Source organism: Caretta caretta, chromosome 3, assembly GCF_965140235.1.
Source record: "Caretta caretta isolate rCarCar2 chromosome 3, rCarCar1.hap1, whole genome shotgun sequence".
Lineage (NCBI taxonomy): Eukaryota > Metazoa > Chordata > Testudines > Cheloniidae > Caretta > Caretta caretta.
The window spans coordinates 75,778,818-75,796,668 of NC_134208.1; positions in this window are offsets into that span (position 1 = coordinate 75,778,818).

Genomic DNA, 17,851 nt, shown 5'->3' on the forward strand with positions numbered 1-17,851 from the left:
CGTGGACTTTTGCAGTCTATGATGATTATCCCATCCACATGCTGTTGGGGGGAGACTTGGCCAATCAGGTGAAGCTAGCCAAGTGGGTGGGAATGGTCACCCACAGCCAGGCTAAGCAAGCCGTTCTGTCTAGCTCTGTTCTGGAAACTTCTACCAGGGCCCAGTCAGAGGTGATGGACCTGGACCCCATGCCAACGTCTGCAAACAGCAGTAGTGGATCCAGTCCCAAAGACCTAGACAGAGCCAGTCCCAGAACCGGAACTGGCAGCAGCCCATACCCCTACACAAGAGGCTCAGCCGGAGCCTGAACCCCAACATAGTGCACCAGCGGAGAGCAGTTCACAGTCAACAGAAACAGCCCCATCCCCTACATTGCTTCCAGAAGGACCAAGCCCAGGTTCACAATCCAATGAGGAACTGATGTATCCAGCATCAAGGGAACAGTTCCAGACTGAACAGGAAGCAGATGAAAGCCTCCAGAGAGCTTGGATGGTGGCCCGGAGCAACCCACCACCTCTCAGCTCTTTTAATCAATCCAGGTTTGTTGTAGAAAGAGGACTTTTATACAAGGAAACTGTTTCTGGTGGACACCAGGAAGACTGGCATCCTCAGAGACAGTTGGTAGTTCCAACTAAGTACTGGGTAAAGCTCTTGAGCTTGGCCCATGATCATCCTAGTGGCCATGCTGGGGTGAACAGGAACGAAGACCATTTGGGGAGGTCATTCCACTGGGAGGAATGGGCAAGGATGTTTCTACCTATGTCCGGTCTTGTGAGGTATGCCAAAGAGTGGGAAAACCCCAAGACCAGGTCAAAGCCCCTCTCCAGCCACTCCCCACCATTGAAGTTCCATTTCAGCAAGTAGCTGTGGATATTCTGGGTCCTTTTCCGAAAAAGACACCCAGAGGAAAGCAGTACATACTGACTTTCATGGATTTTGCCACCCGATGGCCAGAAGCAGTAGCTCTAAGCAACACCAGGGCTAAAAGTGTGTGCCAGGCACTAGCAGACATTTTTGCCAGGGTAGGTTGGCCCTCCAACATCCTCACAGATGCAGGAACTAATTTCCTGGCAGGAACTATGGAAAGCCTTTGGGAAGCTCATGGGGTGAATCACTTGGTTGCCACCCCTTACCATCATCAAACAAATGGCCTGGTGGAGAAATTTAATGGGACTTTGGGGGTCATGATACGTAAATTCATAAATGAGCACTCCAATGATTGGGACCTACTGTTGCAGCAGTTGCTGTTTGCCTACAGAGCTGTACCACATCCCAGTTTAGTGTTTTCATCATTTGAACTTGTATATGGCCGCAAGATTAAGGGGCCATTACAGTTGGTGAAGCAGCAATGGGAGGGGTTTACACCTTCTCCAGGAACTAATATTCTGGACTTTGTAACCAACCTACAAAACACCCTCTGAACCTCTTTAGCCCTTGCTAAAGAAAACCTGCAGGATGTTCAAAAAGAGCAAAATGCCTGGTATGATAAACATGCCAGAGAGCATTCCTTCAAAGTAGGGGACCAGGTCATCTTCTTAAAGGCGCTCCAGGCCCATAAAATGGAAGCATTGTGGGAAGGGCCATTCACGGTCCAGGAGCGCCTGGGAGCTGTTAATTATCTCATAGCATTCCCCACCTCCAACCAAAAGCCTAAGGTGTGCCATATTAATTCTCTAAAGCCCTTTTATTCCAGAGAATTAAAGGTTTGTCAGTTTACAGCCCAGGGAGGAAGTGACGCTGAGTGGCCTGAAGGTGTCTGCTTTGAAGGGAAAAGTGCTGGTGGCGTGGAAGAGGTGAACCTCTCCATGCCCCTTGGCCGTATTCAGTGACAGCAGATCAAGGAGCTGTGCACTAGCTACGCGCTGACGTTCTCAGCCACCCCAAGACTGACTGAACGGGCATACCACTCCATTGACACAGGTAATGCTCACCCAATTAAAGTCCAACCTTACTGGGTGTCTCCTCAAGCTAAACCTGCTACAGAACGGGAGATCCAGGATATGCTACAGGTAGGGGTAATCCGCCTCTCTGGCAGTGCATGGGCATCTCCAGTGGTTCTAGTTCCCAAACCAGATGGGGAGATACATTTTTGCGTGGACTACCGTAACCTAAATGCTGTAACTAACCCAGACAACTATCCAATGCCATGCACAGATGAACTATTAGAGAAACTGGGATGGGCCCAGTTCATCTCTACCTTGGACTTAACCAAGGGGTACTGGCAGGTACCACTAGATGAATCCGTCAAGGAAAGGTCAGCCTTCACCACACATGTCCGGCTGTATGAATTTAATGTGCTCCCTTTCGGGCTGCGGAATGCACCCGCCACCTGCCAAAGCCTTGTAGATGGTCTCCGAGCGGGATTAGGAGAATATGCAGTCGCCTACCTTGACGATGTGGCCATATTTTCGGATTCCTGGGCAGAACACCTGGAACATCTACAAAAAGTCTTCGAGCGCATAAGGGAAGCAGGACTAACTGTTAAGACTAAGAAGTGTCAAATAGGCCTAAACAGAGTGACTTACCTTGGACACCAGGTGGGTCAAGGAACTATCAACCCCCTACAGGCCAAAGTGGATGCTATCCAAAAGTGGCCTGTCCCAAAGTCAAAGAAACAGGTCCAATCCTTCTTAGGCTTGGTCGGTTATTACAGGCAATTTGTACCGCAATACAGCCAAATCGCTGCCCCACTGACAGACCTAACCAAAAAGAAACAGCCAAATGCCATTCAGTGGACCGAAGAGTGTCAGAAGGCCTTTAACCAGCTTAAAGTGAAACTCATGTCTGACCCTGTACTAAGGGCCCCAGACTTTGACAAACCATTCCTAGTAACCACAGATGCATCCAAACGTGGTGTGGGAGCAGTTTTAATGCAGGAAGGACTGGATCAAGAATTCCACCCTGTAGTGTTTCTCAGCAAGAAGCTGTCTGAGAGGGAAGGCAACTGGTCAGTCAGTGAAAAAGATGTTATGCTATTGTCTATGCTCTGGAAAAGCTACACCCATAGGTTTGGGGACGGTGTTTCCACCTGCAAACCGACCATGCTGGGCTACAGTGGCTTCATACTGCCACGGGAAATAACAAAAAACATATTTGGTGGAGTTTAGCTCTTCAAGATTTTGATTTCGACATCCAACACATCTCAGGAGCTTCTAACAAAGTGGCTGATGCACTCTCCTGTGAAAGTTTCCCAGAATCAACTGGTTAAAATCGTCCTTGAGATGTGGAAAATATTGCTAGTCTTTATGTACTTGGTAGTCTATTTAGAGGTGCATGTGTCTTATTAACTCTGTTTTCTCCTAGAGCTCCAGGAAGAAATCACAGCCAGCGTTTCACCCTATCTGTGATTTGGGGTGTGTGTCATAAATATAAAGGGAAGGGTAAACACCTTTAAATCCCTCCTGGCCAGAGGAAAAACCCTTTCACCTGTAAAGGGTTAAGAAGCAGGGATAACCTGGCTGGCACCTGACCAAAATGACCAATGAGGAGACAGGATACTTTCAAAGCTGGATGGGGGGAGAAACAAAGGTTCTCTCTGTCTATGTGTTGCCTTTGCCGGGACCAGAGCAGGAATGCAGGTCAGAACTCCTGTAAAGGGTTAATAAGCAATCTAGTTAGATATGCATTAGATTCTGTTTTGTTTAAATGGCTGATAAAATAAGTTGTGCTGAATGGAATGTATATTCCTGTTTTTGTGTCTTTTTGTAACATAAGGTTTTGCCTAGAGGGATTCTCTATGTTTTGAATCTGATTACCCTGTATGGTATTTACCATCCTGATTTTACAGAGGTGATTTTTTTACTTTTTTTTCAATTAAAATTCTTCTTTTAAGAACCTGATTGCTTTTTCCTTGTTCTTAAGATCCAAGGGTTTGGGTCTGTGTTCACCTATGCAAATTGGTGAGGATTTTTATCAAGCCTTCCCCAGGAAAGGGGGTGTAGGGTTTGGGGGGGATTTTGGGGGAAAAGACATTTCCAAGTGGGCTCTTTCCCTGTTATATATTTGTTAGATGCTTGGTGGTGGCAGCAATAAAGTCCAGGGGCAAAAGGTAAAATAGTTTATACCTTTGGGAAGTTTTAAGCTAAGCTGGTAAGAATAAGCTTAGGGGGGGTTTCATGCAGGTCCCCGCATCTGTACCCTAGAGTTCAGAGTGGGGAAGGAACCTTGACAGAAGTACTGGAGGGATCATGGGATTGCTAATGGGTTACAGAACTTTCATATCCAGGTTGTTGTCTCAGATTCAACCAATGATAGTAAAAGAACAAAATTTCCTTTCTTCCTCATCAGATGGCTGTTCTGTGGTGTGTATAAAATCAGTTGATGTAAAACTCAGGGATGGAGGCAGAAAGAGAAAACTGCTTGTGAAGCAGTGAGATTTGTGTGAGGCCTAGACGAAAGAGAAGTACACAAGACAGCTGTTTCTGGAGACAGGGCAGAGTTGCCTTACCTAAGGTTTGTGTAAAAGGGAGTCGCCTACGTTGTCATTTGTTACCACCCTGTTCAATGAAACAGAATTTATGTACAGTAAAAGCTGTATTATCTGGCACTTCACCAACCTGGAAAGCTCTATAAACCAGCATTTCTGATCTTCATCAAAAGCCCAGGTTATTGTCCAGTTGGTGTGGGGCCAGCAGGGTATTGGGGCACGGGAGGGGGTTCGGTGTGTGGGCTCTGGGAGGGAGTTTGGGTGCAGGACTGGGCTCGGGGCAGCGGGTTGGGGCATGGGAGGGGGTGCAGGATCTGGGGACTACTCACCTTGGGCAGCTCCCCATAAGCAGTGACCTGTCCCAGCCGCTCAGAGGCGCGGCAGGTAGCTCTTCATGCTGCCTCCACCCACAGGTGCCACCCCTGCAGTTCCTATTGGCTGCAGTTCCTGGCCAATGGGAGCTGCGGAGCCAGCGCTCATGATGGGGCAGGGGCAGTGTGCAGAGCCTCCTTCTACATCTCCTTCTTGGAGCAGCCAGGACAGGTTGCCACTTGTGGGGAGCTGCCCAATGTGAGCACCTCCCCAGATCCAGCACCCTAAGCCCCGTCCCAGAGCCCACGTGCCATATCCCCTCCTGCGCCCCAACCCCGCAGCTCCACACACACACCCAAATTCCCTCCGTCTTAGTTAACCAGCATTTTTAACTTACCAGCACCCCCCACTCCTCCAACATGCTGGATAAAACAGCTTTTACTGTACATGGTGTAAATACATAAATATTTATGTATTTCCACTGAGTGTGTGTCTGATCATATTGCTGAACACTAGTGCTTCCTACCACCTCCTCACTGCTTGTCTCCCTTGCTCATTCTGTCACATATAAAATTGAGATGATAAACTCTTTGGGGCAGGGCCCACATCTTGCTCTGACTTCTGTAGGCTTGTCTATACAAAAAGTTCATGGCAAGTTAGAGGGTAAACGTACCTCACACTAGCCTGCTGTGCACTATATGTCAGTGTGGACCCTGCTACTGTGCAGTGAAAGTTTGATCTACTCCTATTTCAAGCAGTGTAGATCAAAGTGCACTAGGGAACTTTCAGTGTGCAGCCCCAGGAACACAGTCAGTTAGAACATGACAGGCTAGTGAGCACTAACTGTTCATATAGATAAGCCCTGTAATTTGTCTAGGAAGTATTTGGACATCTGTATAATAAGATTCCACGTATGTCACTGTGTGTCACACGGGAGCCTATTATGGCTGTAAAGTCAGTGTAAAGTGATGGAAAGAGCTACAAGCATGGTGGAGGGCTCTTTTTCTTCAGAATATCACCAGGTTGAATCATCACTGGGTTTCACAGTCTGTAACCATCCTGTTTTTAAGTTCTCAGCCTCTTTGACTTTACAAAATTACATCTGTAAGGCATGTATCTATGGCATGCCAAGCCTCCTCGACTACTGTGATATCAGAGGTAACTCAACCAATCACCACCCTTGCTCTACAGCTAATTTGCATGCCCTAATTTCATTCTTTGTGTGAGGGAGACTGCACATATGATAACTTGCCTGGCCCAACAGCTACCTGCCCAAATCAACACAAATCTCCCAGCACAGCCCCCTAGACAAAAATCAACACAGCCACCCACACAACAGCACAATCAGTATATACAATAACCCCAAAGACACACAACTGCTCACCGCAGCACACCTCCCTTGGGGATGAAATGAGGGATATTTTAGAGAGGGGGATCAAGTTCCACACTATATGACCAACCACAGCAAAATGGTGATTGCCTGTGATCTCAGAGACAATCATGGAAATCCTACCCCTCCAGAGGCATCTAAGAACCAAAAACATGACTAATTTCCTCTGAACAAAGCTCTTTAACAAGCAGAGACTCAAGCGAGAGTTTGGCCTTTCCAGTTGAGGATAAGATTGTCAAGTGAAACGAATTGAGACTGTGTCATTTAAGTATTCCTCTAAAGCAGAGACCCAATTTGAAGGATCTATAGGGCAAAGATACAGGATTATATCCAAGGACATACCTTAGGCACGTTGTGTAAGACTGGCAAGCCACTCCAACCTGTGCTCCCCTGATTCTCCACCATTACATATTGTATGATAGAGCAGGCACTGCTCCAAATTATATATGCTTGTAATTGCCAAAAGGGGCCAAAGAGTTAGCTGCATCTTTGTACACATGTTCTTACTAGACCCCCTTTTTTGTGACCAGGCCCATTTTCCTGCTATGCCAACAGCATTAAAGGCATATTGTGTATATGTGCCTACATTAGATGTATGCCACTGCAGGATCATACCTGTGCCAGGATAAGCCTCCCTGAGCTATTTAATAAATATACTTACAAGTGGTGTGATGCAGAGAGGGCACAACACATCCAAGGATCTGGCCCAGTGTTGGGTATCATCAACATTCTGTGTTTAGCAATGATTTTGTTACGAGGCTTCATATATACATTGAACAACAATGGCCAGTTACTTGTTTTGTACAGACCTATGTAACATGTATGGGTGCAACTTAGCACGCACATTTAAAAAATTGAACCATAAATGCCAGGGAACCATGCCATCTTAAAAACTATAGAGTACCTTGTTTTGTTACGCTATCGCTTTTAATTACACTGGAGTTTTCTACTTTGGTTATAAAATCTGAATATCATATTTCCATCTAATCTTAGAATACATCATCATCATTTTGGAAGGGGGACTTGGTATATTGCATGGCGGTTGTGTCCTATCTATAAAACTGCCATTCTTGTGAAACTTCAAAGGTTCTGATGTATTCAGAATGAGTTAAGTAGGACAGAGTCATGCACATATAAATCTGTGTATTCTATGATTTCATTTTCTGTGGATTCATTCTTGGTATGTTTGGGAAGACCTATGTATAGTTTTCTTGATTAACTCATGGCTGGGACATATTACTTTGACGCAACACCTCAAAAAGCTAAATCTTAGTGCTCAAAGTAACAAGTCCTAAACCATTAGTTATCGGCTGTTCAACACTTTTGCCAAGGATTTCACATAATCATGACTAGTTTTAACATTTTACTTGGTTTCCCAACACAAAGAGAAAGGAACTGATTTTGATCTCATTTATATCCATTTAAATTAGAAGTAACCCCTCTGAAGCAATGGATATTACACCAGTGTAAAATTTGTGTAAGCAAGATCATAGTCAAGTCATTTCTTCCTGTAATTTTCCCCACCTCACCCAGCATGTTACATGCCTGAGACTCAAAAGTCAGGTACTGTTGCTATGCTTAATTAGCTAATGCAGAAAATAAGGAACCAAGCTAAAGAATTTTCCATTCAAAGATTATTACAATTTATTTTTAGAGGCCTAGTTTTTAGGGTTTTGTGATTAATTTACCAAAAGACTAAAGGAAGAGGGTTTTTTTGTGTGTATCTTGCTGGTTTGTTCTATATAAGTGTTTCCTAAGCAAAGACATTTTCTTTCTTGTCCTTAGGAGGACATACTTAGGAGAGACTGCAGCCCTAGATATGCAATAGCTTCTGCAGTCCCTGCGTGAGCAGAGCTGAATCTGGATCCAAAATGGACTGCTTACCTATCTGTATCTGAACTCAGGTTTCCTCCTTCATAAAGGGGCCACCAAGACATTCCACTTAACCAACAAAGGCCCTGATTCTTTACTGTCTGCAGTTAGCTGCAAAACACATTTTTAAAAGGTATTCATCACTGGCCTGCTAGCTGAGTTCCCCCACCCCCATATCATAATCCTGTATAAGAGTGGCTGTTCTGTCCCTGACTTCTTGATTATCACTTATTCAGGGCACACATTTAGTCTTGAAGGTGGCATTGTTATTGACTGAACATACTAACTGCTTGAGAAAATGTTGATTAGTTCACATCCCTGAAAATTAATCCTGAAACCTTCCTGAACTATAATAATCAGCTCCTTTAACTTTCTTTCCAGTGAAGAAGGTGGAGGCCAGGAGTGTCACTGAAGAGCAGGTGGTTCTCCCAGGCTCATTAGTACCTTTCCTTTTCCTTTTAAAATCATTGATGCCAAGAATGCTATTTATAGTTTTTACAGGGCTCTGTTGCGTTGTCCTACCTCTGCTGCTAAACACCATTTGTCTGCCTTTGCCACTCTATTAAATCAGCAACCTATGACAGCACCTCAAGACTTGTAGAAGCTGCAGCTCTAGAATGATGTGGCAGGTCTGAAGCAGATTGATGGCATCCAGCAGGGATGGACAGATGGAGATATTTAAACACTGCCTGTTTTTTGAAAGATAGAGGAAAATGGAGCACAGGGTGATGGCAAGAGGGGAATAAGGAGCGGGGTGAAGGAACTCCTGTAAATAAATGGTTTGTTGACAATTTAAAGGGATACTCTAGGTACACCAATGAACAAGAGATGATGATAAGAGATCATGGAATCCCATAGCACAATAAGAAAATCACTTGGAGTAAATGGGAGCTACATTAAAAACCAATGCAGGGAAATACTTTTTCACACTGGTAGTAGTCAGCCTTCAAAATTCAGCACTACAGGAGGTTAGAAAGCAAAATACTTCAGCTGTGGTTTTTTTTATGATCAGTGAGAACATTTGTAGTTCTATATACTAAGATGGGTATAATCTGATGTCATGCTTCAGAGTGTGTGCTGATTGCTGCAGAATTCAGGAGGGAATTGTTTCCTCCCACGTAAAATGCAATATTGCTTGACTGGCCAAGTAGGTTACTAGGGTTGTCCTCTGAAGCATCAGGACTAGCCATCTCTGGAAAGAGAATACTAGATTTGATGGAAAACTGGTTCAGCCTGGAATAGCAAATCCTATATTCCAAACAATAATGACGATAGCTAACATGGCAAAAAAAATCCTTTCTGTTATGGTAACAGGGGCCTTCAAATTATGACAGCATAGAATCATAGAAATGTAGGACTGGAAGGGATCTCAAGAGATCATCTAGTCCAACCTCCCCACCCCTGCTGAGGCAGGACCGAGTATACCTCGACCATCCCTGACAGATGTTTTTCTAACAATCTTAAAAACGTCCAATGACAGGGATTCCACATCTTCCTTGGTAACCTATTCCAGTAGTTAACTAAAATAGATATATATTTTTTTCCTTTCCCCCCCTATAACTGGAGGAGTGTTAACAGGCCACTTCACTTTGAATGGTCCCTTGAAATATGTTAACTACTTATGCTAAACAATCTGTTCCACCTTGTATTTAGCTGTGACACTCTGGATATCTCTACACTGCACTTAGACACCTGCAGATGGCCCAGTGCCAGCTGACTTGGGCTTACGGCGGGGCTGAACTAAGGGTCTGTTTAATTGAGGTGTAGACATTCAGGCTTGGACTGTAGCATGAGCTCTGGGACCCTCTCACCTTGCAGGGTCCTTCAGCCCAGGCTCCAGCCTGAGTCTAAATGTATACATTGCAATTAAACAGCTCCCCGGTCCAAGTCAGGCCAGCCAAGGGTTTTTAATTGCAGTGTTGACATCCTCTCTGAGTGCATCCCAGGACTGAGGAAGAGTTCAGTGTAAGCGCAAACGCTAGTTTCTCTCACCAACAGAAGTTTGGTCCCAAAATAGATAAATACTAACAACTAGATGGTATGATGAGCCATTTTCAGTATGTAGCAAATTCTCTGTAAGTAGAGGACAGAATGGTCCTAGCATGCTCTAGTGAACAGAGCATGTATCTGGGAATCAGAAGATCTGGGTGCTAATTCCTGGCTGTGCCAGTTTTCCTGTTTGACTTTGGGCATGTACATCACTTTGATGGGCTCTCTTTGGAGTCTGTCATACCACTTCTGAATTGCTGAAAGATTTCTTTCCTCTCAGGGATGTAGTATGCAGACTTTTCCACACCCTCAGCATGGGAAGTAAGCACCAGCCTGCTAAAAGGCGGTACAGAGGTACAGAGTGTTCCCCACAGGACCATTGTGCCATATACAATGGGTGAATATAACGTAACTGAATGATATGCTGTACATCATTTAGTTACATGTCATTTCATTCCCATTTAATAACATGGGATGTCTCAGTTTGGAAACATGTAAAAGGGTCTTAGAAGCATAACAATGATCCTCAAGCCATTCATGTAATAAAGGGGCCAAAATACAATAATGACGAATCACCAACACAGTAGCATGTAATGTGTTGGCTTGTGCACTGCTATTACTATGTGATGCTATCATTGCAGAGACTTGAGTACACAACATATAGTAATCAAATGAGTCTAATATTGAAAATTCAAGACCTCTTTTGTTTAGTGATTTCTATACTCCTTGACTTCTATTTTTCCATTCATTATTTTTATTTTTTTCACAGTAACACCTATAAGTATTCACTGAAGAAACACAAATTTCCTACACACATTGGGCCATATACTGCCCTTGGTAAATGCATACAATCCCCAATGGTATTAGTAGAGTTTCTTATGCAGTTTGAGGACAGAATAGGGCCTATTTAGAACACTCTAGACCTCTTTGAATTTAACTATGGAAAGTATTTGTTTGTTAGGAGAGTAAATTATAGATATTTGTTCAGTGGTATATGGTTAGATGATGAATAAATTAACGCGTTTATATCTTTTTTTTGTAGGAAAAAAGATCAGCTGTTTTACATTTCACTGTGACATATGCTATTTAGCTTTTCTGGCATTAATACCAGTAGTATACTTACTAAAGTAGGTCAACAGTTTATTTGATGCCTCTGTTAAGAACAACTTTTTACAGTACTGTATATGTGTTGTGATAAAACATTGAGTCATTCCTGTCACCAGCTGAAGAGTATTTTTAGTTGCTTTCACATTAGGTGCAGAGTTATTTAATTTTACTTGTACTTTAACTTTTTACCTGGATTTCAGTTTTGGAGCATCGTGATAAGTCAGTTGTCACTCCTCAAAGGGTTAAGATTTTGCTAACAAATATGGACTATTAGATATGAAAACCATCATTGTTTGATATGTCAAATAAAACATTTGTCAATCAAAAGTCTTTAAGCACTGGGCTATGTGACATTTACTCTTTTATAAACCGACAAAGTCCCTGGTGGCATGCCTTTTTTCCTCTCATTTAAATAGTGGTAGCAGAACAAATCATACTTCAGGGCAAGTTGATAACTGCCAGTCATGATTCCTGCCTTGTTTACTATAATGAGCAGGGTAATAAATGCGTCTGACCATTTCAGCTGGCATTTGCATAGATGAATGATTTGTCCAGTCAGTCGCTCTCCAGTGATTTGGGCCTTTTTGTCAGCACAAAGAGCATTCAGTCTCCCTGGAATTTGCAGCAGCCAAGCTCTCATTAGCAAACATCCTTTACCATGAATGATTCAAATAATTACCACTGAAATAATAAACTGTTTCACAAAAACATTTTATTTGATGGCTCCAAACATCAACTTTTCTGAATTGCTGACATTCAAATAAGCTAGAGAGCTTTTTTGTTAAGCAACAATGATCCTCTTGTAAAAGGGTGGGCATTGTTTTACCTCCAATAGACCTTTATACTTGGCCAGTTATCAAATGTGTCCCTCAAACTACCAGCCAATGTTCTGGCTAATCAGAGGGCATGGACCAGATGGAGCTAGAGTAAAACTACATACCCAAATTCCAAACAAATTTTTGTCAGATCTACTTCTGATATCACAAGCATAAAACTCCAAACTAATTAACAGCAGCAACTTATCTGTTTGCACCTACAGCAGTAGTATAATTATTAAATGTCCTTGCTTACACTGAGCTGTTCAAGGGGGAGTTCTCTTCTGTCATGGTATTTATATATATAATTAAGTGCTATTTGATATAGTTTTGGAGTTCAGCCAAATGAGCAAGCAACAATTATACCCTATCATCTTCTATAGTGCATGGCAATAGGCATGATGTCAGTGCATTGCCAAATGCATAGCACTAGGCAGGCAGGAGTTCCTGTTATCATCTTTTTATACCCATTCCATCATGCATAATTTAGAAAGTTTTAAAAACTTGCATTGGTGCAATGTATGCACATATATTATGGATATCATACTATGTATGAATGTGTTTCCTTTTCATTGTGGTGTTGTTTGTGCACATATGTGTCTGAAAATATTATCTTAAAGGTAACAAATATCTCAATTGTAACAAAGATTGATTAAACAGGATTAAATTGCACATTGTACACATCTCTTAGTTGCAAAGAAATAGTCAGTAGAAAGGGAGACATTTTTCTCCCAGCTTAAAAAATTTCTTCAAGTGATTGCACTTGTCCATGCCACTCTAGGTGTGTGCACACCTAGTGCACAGTTGTTGGTTTTTCCACCAGTGGTACCTGTTGGGGCAGCGTGAGCACCCTCTGCTGCCTTGTGCCACTTTGCACAGGTATACAGGGCTTAGTGACCCCCCACTCCACTCAGTTCCTTCTTATCGCCTGTGACAGTTGTTGGAGCATGTGTACTTGCCTTGGAAAGACTTTCCCTGTTTGTTTGGGTATATAGTACCCATTTGTTGTTTTGTCTCTTTTAGATTAGTGTAATAGATTAGATTGGTTAGCTTTTAAGATTGTGACTTCTCTGGTTTCTGCATGGATACCAGGGCCAGTACTGTGATCATGCATAGGTCTTTGGGTTTCAAGTCTTGCCACTCTTGTACTAAGTCTATGCCTGTGAGTGACCCACACCCCAGCTTTCTCAAATGCCTGGGGAAATCTCATATGAGTGACAGATGTCACATCTGTAGCGATGTTAAACCCTGTTCTAAAAAAGACAGAGCAACTAGGCTCAAACACTTTTTCATGTTCGTGGCTCTTCATCCACCTCCAGAGCCTTCTTGCCGACAGAGCATCAAGCATGTCCGAGTTGGTGAGGAGCGCTTCCCCTGTTTTGACAGAGCCAAGAAGCCATTCTGTGTCCCTGGTGATGCTGAAGTGACACTACATGACTTTCAGGGACTAGGTACCAGAATCTTCAAAATTTTCAGCACCAAGATCTAGTAGAGACAAGGGCACTGGAGTGCACTCAAAGGAGAAGCACTCCTTGAGGCAGGTCTTGGATCAAGGGAGGGTCATTGACTCCAGAACCTAAGCTGGGACCATCAAGACTGAACCCTGAAGGGAAGGAAGCAATGTTAAATGTCCAACCACTGGTGCAGGACTTGATCCTGGTACCATCAACGCTGGAGCCATATGCAGTGGCATTGGAACTTCTAAACCTTTGGTCCTGGTTTCCCCAGCCATTCAGAGTGCTTCAGGCCTGGTACTGGTTTCTACTTTTCTGATGCCTAATATTCCAGCTCTGATACACCATGTGGTACTGACAGTGCCTTCAGGCCAGGTGTCTATGTACCCACTGGAGCCACAAATTGGCAATTGCACAAAGACCAGTGGCCTAAGCATAATTAGATCCCAGTACCATACCAGTGGCCTTTTTGAATTAGGCATTCCCACTGGCATGCAGTTCATCCCCCAAACTCCCGCCATCTGCCTCTTGGGACAGGCATCAGAAGCATCCAAGCCAGAGTCAGCAGCTGCCTTCTCTGAGTACCAAGACCAATACCAGTCCAGAGGAAGTTCCGTCAGGAGGTCCACCCATCAAGGAATTAGGGGAGGCTACTTCTCAACAGCCTTTGGCTTCCTCTTCCTCCTTACCTGATGCGAGAGTGATAGTTAACAGTGCTTCTCCCCCACCCAGTGACTATAAGACTAATCAGGAGTTGTTGAAAGGGATGGCTGTGGTGCTCGATATTCAAGTGGAAGAGGTCTGTGAAAAGTCACATAGGCTGGTAGGTATATTAGCCACAGCAGGACCCTCCAGAGTAGCTCTCCCAATCAATGAGGCTATCTTTGAGCCTGTCAAAGTGTTGTGGCAGACGCTGTTTTCCCTTCTGCCTACCGCAAAGACAGTAAAACAGAAGTTCTACATCTCCTCTCAGGGATTTGAACACCTATATAGGTTTCAGAGTAACAGCCATGTTAGTCTGTATTTGCAAAAAGAAAAGGAGTACTTGTGGCACCTTAGAGACTAACCAATTTATTTGAGCATAAGCTTTCGTGAGCTGCATCCGATGAAGTGAGCTGTAGCTCACGAAAGCTTATGCTCAAATAAATTGGTTAGTCTCTAAGGTGCCACAAGTACTCCTTTTCTTTTTGCGAACACCTATACAGTCATCTCTCTTGGGGCTCCTTAGTGGTCTCAATGGCTAACAAGAGAGAAAGACAGGATCACCAGACATCGATGACCAGGTGGAAGGAATCAACAAAGCTGGACTTATTTTGAAGGAAGCGTTATTCCACAAGAGGGTTTCTACTTATAGAAATGAAAACTAGCAGGCTCTGCTGGGTTGGTACAACTTTACCCTGTCTGTGAGATAATGTTTTTAAATTCAAGGACAGGCTAACAGATAAGGTGAGGCTGGAATTTGCTGCTGTGATATAGGACAGCAGACTAGTGGCCAGAACAGCTCTCCAGGCCAGTTTGGATGCAGTTGTCTCTGCAGCCTATGATATGGCATTGGCCATTACTATGCAGCAGTGTTTCTGACTCCAGTCATACAGTCTCCCTACAGAGGTTACTCCTGGGGGGATTATGCACCAAAAACTTAAAAATTCTGCAAAATTCTGCATATTTTATTTGTCAAAATAATGCAATATAATCACACTGGTTTCAATTGTTTTGGTAATTTATTTAAACTACAATACAGAAAAAAGTCACAATAACTATTCAGCATTTCTGAAACATATGAAAGTTAAGTTACAAACACTTGACAACTAATACTTTGCATTCCAGTTATAATCCTGGATTTTCATTTAAATTACATTACAGAACACCAAACAGCAAAACTAAAAAAAAATTAGAATGTTATTCTAAATTGCTCAGACTTTCACACATGAAAGTCATACAGTTTTGCTAATCATTGTCCTGGACCTGGCTGGGTACTTTGGGAAGTGCTTGCTTCTGATTGTCCTGACATTTTATTGACTGCTTGGTAAATGTTTTATTTGCCCTCAGAGTCTTTTTTTAAAAAATGGGTAAATAAAATAAATCCTGAGCTGTAATCTAACCCCATTGTGCCACTTTGGCACAGGGAAAAAGTGAGAAATCACATAGATCTTCCTAGCTGATTCCCTTACTGTCATGTATAAGGCTTTGCATCACTGTGGCAATGTAGGGGCCTTAAAACTTTTACAGGTTTTATGCTCCTGGGGGAATTGACTGAGAATGGGAACAGCTAACTACAATAGCAACATTAACAATGTTACTATGCAGGCAGCTGCTACATTTATGCTTCAGGGACAGAGCCTGCCTCCTGCATAATAAAAAAACCTATCCGCCACCGGCCCCTGAGAGCCACAGTAGCAAGCGAGAGGGACAGTCTCTCACTTGTTGGCAGGCACGCATGCCCCACCCCGCCCCATGACGATGATCAACATCTCCCCTGCAGGCACACACGCCCAGCCCCCCTCCCCCTACAGTGATTTGCACCTCCCGGCTGCTCCAGGCATGCGGGAACAGATGCGCTGCCTGGGAAGAGGTGCATGTCTCCCTGCAGATTTTTTTTGCATACTTCTGTGCGGGGGCAGGAGGCACAGAGATATGCAGACCATTTGAATTCTGCACTCCCGCAGGGGTGCCGAATCCTGTCAGGAGTAAGAGGTCAAGCAGACCATCCAAGACCTCTCATTTGAGGGTCCATCACTGTTTACAGTGAAGATGGATAATAGGCTGCATAGCCTTAAAGACTCAAGGGAGATGCTTAAGTCACTGGGTATCTATATGCTACAGACAAAAAGGAAGCAGTGTTGACTGAAACAGTCACAATGGTACCCATGGTTTATTCCTCATTCCCAAGATCTATCCAAGGAAAAAAAGCAGAGGTTACAGGAGACAACAACCACCACCTTCCTTTTCTGTAGCTACCAGTTCAGCTAGACAAGCTAGCATGTCTAAGCAAACATTTTGATGTGTTGATTGAGGACAGACTATCAGTACTAAGAGTACTGTCTTCTCCTTCCCTTTTATTTGCTAACCGTTTATCCCACTTCCTAAGTGCTTGGTGTGATGGTGCCCCTCTTTAGGCTTTATGGAAATATGCTTATGACTGTATATATGACAAAACTGGAATAGGTTTTATGCTACTGTCAAGGGGTGGGACTCACCCTTGCGGCACCTCCTGCTGGTCTCTCAGGGAATTAGCTCTTCCAGCTTCTGGACCACCCTCTGCAGGCCAGTGTCCTGCTTGCCACTGGCCCCTGTGTCCCTCCCGGACCCCGGTGCCCCTTTTACCCAGGGTGCTTGCCCCTGACAGTACCCCCACAGTCTCTGGGTCTCCCCTCCCTGGGGAACCCCCACCCACTACCTTGCCTCAGTCTTTGGCTACTGCCAGTCACCACTGAGCCCCCGCACACTGGGGCAGACTGCAGTGTATAAGCCAATCATCACAGGCAAGGGTGGTTTGGACTTGAGGCCTCTGCCTACCCGTGGGCTGCCCCTGCAACCCCAGTACCCTTTCTTAGGCCATCTGCTAAGCCTGCAGCCTGGGGGTTTTCCAGTTTGGAGCAGCCCAGGGCCTCTGGCCTTCCTCAGCCCTGCTCCACTCCAGGTACCTTCTCAAGCTCCCCAGAAGCCAGGCCCATCTCCCTCCACAGCTAGAGGAGACTCTGTCTGCTCCTGGCCCACTGCCCTCTTATAAGGGCCAGCTGAGCCCAGATTGGGGCGTGGCCACAGCTAAGCCTGCATCCCCCAATCAGCCTGGGAACTGCTTGCTCCCAGTCACAGCCCTCTCCCAGGGCTGATTTCAAGCCCTTCAGGGCAGGAGCGGGTGACCACCCCACTACAGTTACATATGCCATGTAACCTATCTCCGTAAAGGTTATGATCTACTGAATCTATTCATCCCATTTGTATACATGTATCATCTTTGTATTCAAAGTTATGAATATTGGCTGTGTACTTGCTTGATTTTTAAATAGTCTTTGTAAAGCATCTGGACAGGTTCTTGAGAAAGGAATGTGCAAATTAAGTGTCCAATCAAGAAGCACTTAAGGGACAGTGGATCGGAAGTCTCCAATCCACATAAGAAGTCTACATGAGGACGTTCAAGGTAACACGTGAATAAGCCTGTAAAAACTGAATCATGCATGGACATGTGACTTGCCAATGTGACTCTAAAATTCCATCTTGGAGCTGGACTTTGCATAGGAGAGAGGAGGGGGTCTCCACCCACAAGGAAAAGTCTATTTAAACCCCTGGGAGATCCCTCCATTTTGTCTTCAGCTGGCTAAAGAGAGAGCCTCTCCACCCCCAAGGATACCCGAAAGAAACTGGAACAAAGGACAGTAACTACAAGGTGTGTGAGTGATTGCTGGACCCAGACTAGAAGGAGACTAGTCTGTAAAAGGAAGCTTACTGGAATTCCTCTAAGGGTGAGGTTTTTAATCTGTATTCA